The sequence below is a fragment of the Leucopleurus acutus genome (genome assembly GCF_964270905.1).
Source record: "Leucopleurus acutus genome assembly, chromosome: 13".
Taxonomy (NCBI): domain Eukaryota; kingdom Metazoa; phylum Chordata; class Mammalia; order Artiodactyla; family Delphinidae; genus Leucopleurus; species Leucopleurus acutus.
The window spans coordinates 1,054,129-1,060,128 of NC_139155.1; the positions used below are offsets into that span (position 1 = coordinate 1,054,129).

General features: G+C 47.9%; 1 protein-coding gene across 1 annotated transcript in view; it reads right to left on the reverse strand.

Annotated features, from left to right (window-relative positions):
* Nucleotides 1-5,269, reverse strand: part of ADNP2 (ADNP homeobox 2) — a 76,609-nt gene extending 71,340 nt beyond the window's left edge. The window contains exon 1 of the mRNA XM_082853379.1: nucleotides 5,215-5,269. The gene's annotated coding sequence lies outside the window, so the exon portion shown is untranslated. The remainder of the gene's footprint in view (nucleotides 1-5,214) is intronic.
* Between the last annotated feature and the right edge of the window lie 731 nt (nucleotides 5,270-6,000).

Consider the following 6,000-nt stretch of genomic DNA (forward strand, 5'->3'; position numbering starts at 1 on the left):
AAAATGTGGAAACAACCCAAGTGTCCACCAAATGTTGACTGGATGAACAAAATACGGCATACCCATACCACAAAATAGTATCTGGCAATAAAAGTAACTAGGTACTGATGCACGCTACAACATGAATGAATCTCGAAAACATGACGCTAAGTGAAAGAAGCCAGACGCAAAAGTCCTCATACTGTCTGATTCCATTTACATGAAATGTTCAGAAAAGACAAATCTACAGAGATAGAAGGTAGATTAGCAGTCAGCTGCGGGTGGGAACGGGTAGTAACTGCACATGGATAGGTTTTTGGGGAGAGTGCTGGAAATGTTCTAATATTAGATTGCGCTGTTGGTTGCACAACTCTATAAATTTACTAAAAATCAACTAATTATACACTTAGAAAAAGATCATGGAAGGAAAAACTAAGAACTGTTCCAGATTGAGAGAGACTAAAGATAACTAAATTCAATGCGCAATTCCAACTAGATTCTTTACTATAAATGATGTTATTAGAACAACTGGCAAAACTTCAATGGAGTCTGAGGATTAGATGGTAATAAATTGATCTCCTGATTTTGATGGTTGTGTTCTGGATATATATGAGAATGTTCTTATTGTAGGAAACAGACAATATTGGGGGTAATGTGGCATCATTTTTGTCAACTTAGTTTCAAATGATTCAGGGGAAGAAGTTCTTTGTACTGTACTTGCAACTTTCTATAAATCCGAAACTATTTCAAAAAAAGTTTTAATGTGCAAGCTATAAAACAAAATCAGTTAAACTCGAGTTAAAGAAATGCCAGGTAAAAAAATGAATGCCAATTTTTTATTATCAAAACAGTAACTTAAAGATTGATAATATCCACTGGTAGTGAGGATAAGTAGAAAAACTGTACTTTCTGCATGTTTACAGGACAACTGGCAGTACCTCCCAAGATCTTAAATAATTTCTGTAAGCCCGCAATTCCGCTTCTATACCCTCTTATAACCCCTCCTCCCTCAAGGATAAGCTTGGTGCCCCTCCGAGGAATTCCCAGAGTGGCCAGTTTATACTTATTTCATTGCACTCACCTCACTACGTTGTAATTATCTACTTCTACACCTATTTTCCCTATTGGACTGAACTTCTTCAGGGCAGGAATCATGTTTTCTTTGCACATCTGGGCCTATCACTGAGGTTCAAAATGGAAAGGCTATGGAGGGTTGGTGACTTAGAGTCCAAGACATTCCAAGTGAATAGATCAGCATCAGAAAATGACTGAGGTAAGGTAGTAAAAGTCTGAATATACTGGGCAAAAGGTAAGTAAAACCAAAAAGGTGGACTGGAATAAAACGAGAGATGAGCGGGGCAGGGAGGGTTAACAGTGGGAGGAACTTTTCGTGGGTAATAAAGAAACATGAAGTGTCTGAGAAGCTGATTTGGAACAGACACGCTTTTCAGACAAGTTATCTATGTGAAAAGTATATCTCAGGCTCAGTAGAAAGTGAGCTTGAAGGATCATTTAGCATTTTAGAACTGGGAGATATAAAAATCATAGGAAGTAAAGTTAAAAATAATAAAATTAGGGCTTCCCTGGTGGCGCAGTGGTTGAGAGTCCGCCTACTGATGCAGGGGACACGGGTTCGTGCCCCGGTGCGGGAGGATCCCACATGCCGCGGAGCGGCTGGGCCCGTGAGCCATGGCCGCTGAGCTTGCGTGTCCGGAGCCTGTGCTCCGCAACGGGAGAGGCCACAGCAGTGAGAGACCCGCGTACATGCAAAAAAAAAAAAAAAAAACTAATAATAAAATTATTAACAATAAAATTCACTGAATTGGGTTCTAGCCTTCAAAAGCATAATTTAACAGAGGAGCTGTCAAGAACCTCGTGGTGGCATTCCTAAATATTAAGCACAAGGTCACTTTCAAGCCCAGACTGGCTTCCTTGGCCAGAGCATGCCTCAACAAAAATCCTTCTTTATGCTTTCCACTCACTTTATCAGACTTGCCGTTATTTCCTCCTTAAAGTCCCACTATCCTATCCTTTGGGGTTCTTCTTTCCCCAAAGCTGGTAAATAGAATTGTCCAAGGTTAAGACCACCATCCACATATATCCAAAACAAAAAAGCTGAATTTTTTGCTTGCAAAGAAATCTGGCCTTACAAAGCAAGTGCTGATCTTATCACAGTTTTGAGAAGCAAGGAGTACAGGGATTGGTACACTCTCAGAAGCAGTTTAGGGATTGGCCAATTTTCACAGGATGGTTCCCAAGGCTGCTACCGACAGGCCGACCCTCAGGAGGAAGGCACTGAAAAGAGGCTTCCAGTGACTGGGCAAGTTTTAACGGGCTCGGCAGTTACTTGTTCAAGGCTTGGGAGGAGGGCCAAGGAAGTGTGTCTTCTTCAATTTGGAGAATCGGAGCTTTTTATTCTCAACTGCAAGTGCCCCATTCCCTCATCATCGCTATTGTGGTTCCCCGCCCCCTCCCAAAACAAGTACACAGATCCATTCTTAATTAAAAAAAAAAGTTTCCCCTTTTCAGCAGTTTGCTGTTTTAGGGAAACCAAGTAAAGATAATAAAAAATAAAACGTAGGTAAATCATAGACGTTTCATAACCTTAAAACAATTCTTTCAAAATCCTTGGTCTACTGTTGCCAATCACTTTGGGGAACAGAAGGTGCCTTTTACCATTATTTCTCCATTCTAAGAGATGCAAGATTTCATAAAGAGGACCTAGTGGATTAATTAACTAGGAAAGAAGTTGTTCAGTGCTTCCATAGCTATAGATCCTTTACTGATGCTGTTCTCTATATACTCTTAGTACTCGGTTAAATCTGTATCTTCACCATTAGAAAACAGCAGGCTAATGCAGCTGCACTAATCTATCCACCTCTGTTCATAGTAAATTACCTTTAATTTCACAGTGTGTGGTAGACACGGGATTACCAAAAATTGTGCTGATGTGCACAAGAACATATTACTTCCCAAAGAGGCACTTAAAGGGTTTCTTTTGTTGCTTTTTAGTATCATGATTATTTAAGAATATTCCATTATTGAAAAAATACACTGCAAAAAAGAAAATCATTCAGGTAATATAATACTTTTTAAAGCCACAGAACTTTCTTTTCAGTTCAGTTCAGTTCTTTTCAGTTCAGTTTCTTTTCAGTTCTAAAAAGATTTCACTTCAGAAGCAACCCCACACAATCATCTCACGAGCAAAAGATTCTGGAGCTGCACTGCCTGAGCTCAAATCAGCTCCACAGCTGACTAGCTGTGTGATCTTCGACAAGTCACTTAATCCTGGGGCCTCAGTTCCTTCTGCACAACCTACTCTGAGAAGCACTTTTGAGAAAGAACAGTTTAATACAAGAAAAGCACTTAGAACTGTGAGTTGCCATTATCTAACTCCAAAAAATCTACATGAAATGTCCCAACTATTGGAATACAGGTTTGTTGTTTTTAAGTAACTTTGAAAACACATAATATTCAGGGATTTCCCTGGTGGCGCAGTGGATAAGAATCCGCCTGCCAATGCAGGGGACACGGGTTCGAGCCCTGGTCCGGGAAGATCCCACACGCCGCGGAGCAACTAAGCCTGTGCGCCACAACTACTGAAGCCCGGGAGACACAACTACTGAAGCCCGCACGCCTAGAGCCCGTGACCCACAACAAGAGAAGCCACTGCAAGAAGAAGCCCACGCACCGCAAGGAAGAGAAGCCCCGGCTCGCCGCAACTAGAGAAAGCCCGCGCGCAGCAACGAAGACCCAACGCAGCCATAAATTAATTAATTAATTTAAAAAAAAACACACACAGTATTTGTACAATGCATGAAAGCAAGAGTCAAAGGTCTGGGTTCAAACACAGGAAGACCCCTTCTCAGACTTGTGGCCTTCAGCAAGTCATCATCTTTCAGTCAGTCTCCCCACGTGTTAAACACTGCCCTAACAGGTGTGTGACATCCAGAGTGGCGGCCACGGCAGAAAGCTGGGGCGTGACCCCTCAAAGGGACTTCAACCACAAATTCACCAAAAGCACATCGCAAACCTGGGTTCAAGTTAAAAAGGTGTCCCAGATCTCTGCAGCTAAAAATCTTTTAACAACTCCACCTTCACCTCCCGTCACCGACCTTCAATTCCTAACCCTGAATCCAGCTCTCACGTCCTCGCCACTGCTCAGACGGACGGGTGAGCACCTCCGCCCCACCCTCCAGGCCAGCACCCGTTCCCTTCCTGCACACAGGTCTGTCACTTCCACGCCTAAAGACCACTGGCTCAACACAGCTGCATCTCCAACCGGAATATCAAAGTTCGTTCAGCGCTAAATAAGTCACGCACGCATTACTTCACTTCCAAAGATGAACACGCACTTCCCAGAAGCCGCACTTTTCACGCGGTCCTCTCCCCACAACCTTGACTCCCCGCCCCACCTATCCGGCGAGACCTGGGTACCCGCCGCTGTCTGCCGGCACTTGCCCATCTGCATTGTAAATCACCACACAGAAGAGTCCTTCAGGTCTCAAGAGGCTGCCATCACCCATTCCATTCAATCAGAACGAGTTTTAAGAGCATTCAGGTAAGCCTCCCATTCAAATTCAAAGAAAATACTTTAAATATTTAACTACTTATCATTTTGCAACTGTGTACAGGGTGAACTGGTGGCTACAGGTTTGGACGTTCCAAAGCCAAGTGAGAGGAGAAATTCTGCACCCAGACTGTACGTCCACGCAGGAAGCGACGACATATGAAAAGTTAAAACGTTCATGTCAACAACTGCATGTGGTCAATATTCACACCAAACGCTCAGGGGTGAAGGGCCTGGGCTTTGCTACCGGCTGTTCTCTCCTCCTGAGACAGCCGCCACAGCGCAGGCCGGGTGAGCTCGCATCCGCTCGGCCCGCGTCCGCACTCGCCCCGGGCGGCTCCCCGGATCCCCGTCCCGCCGCCCTCCGCACGCCCGGCCCTCCCCTGCCGCCGCCCAGTCCCCTTGTCCCCCTCACCCCGGTCCCGGCCCCCCGCCCCGCCCCCCGAACCCCCATCCCCGCCCCCTCCCCACCCCCGGCCCCCACGTGACGCGGAGGAACGACGGGCGCCCTTCTGGCGGCTACCCCGCGCCGGGAGAACGTCGCGGGATTCATGAGGCGGCCCCGGGCCGCGGGGTGTGGGCGGGATGGGGCGGGGCCGCCGCCGGGACTTCGCGGGCCGGGCCGGGCCGGGCCAGGGGCGTCGGCGCGGGCCGGGGTTACCTACCGCTGGGCGACCGCAGCGCCGCCGCGTCCCCCGCCGCTCTCGCCGCGCCCGCTGGGGCCCCGCGCCCGCCCGCCTCAGCCCCGCGCGGCGGGACCCCGGCTCGGCGCGCGCCCACCCCGCGCGACCCCGTCCCCTCCTCCCAGCTCGGCCAGAAAGAGAAAATGGCGCTCGATTGGCCTCCGGAAGTGACGCGCGCCCTCATTTGCATGCCGGAGCAGCCAGCCAATGGGGGAAGAGTGTGCATGGGACCCCTGGGCACTGCCCCACAGGCCCCTAGGGGCCCCTGTCTTAAGCTGGACTGGAGACTCAGCAGTGGGAATGGGGGTCTGTATTGAAGCTCCCTCCCCTGACCCCCCCCTCCTGCCACAGTGGACTGGCCTGCCAGCCTCTCACCAGCATCTGTGCAAACTCTCGTGAGAGTTTGAGAGGGTGATGATGTCATTTGAGGGGGTGGGGCGAGTGTGTCGTGCCACGTGACCAATCACGTGGGTTCACCAAAGCTTTGATTTCATTTGCATGGGGTGGGGTGGAGCTAGTGGCAGCAGCAGGAATGGGTGGCCCCGCCCACATCTCAGAGCCAATGGGAAACCAGATGTGAGGAGAAGCCTGCCCTGCCATTGGAGGATAGAACTTGGACTATCAGAACTTTGACAAGTATGCCCTTGATTGACACATCTTGGTGAACTGACTGGATAGGGTCTCCTGACTTTGTAATTATTTTCTGAGAAAATTAATGTCACACCTTTTCTTGAGAGTTCTGATTTTTAAGTTAGAGCTACTACATGT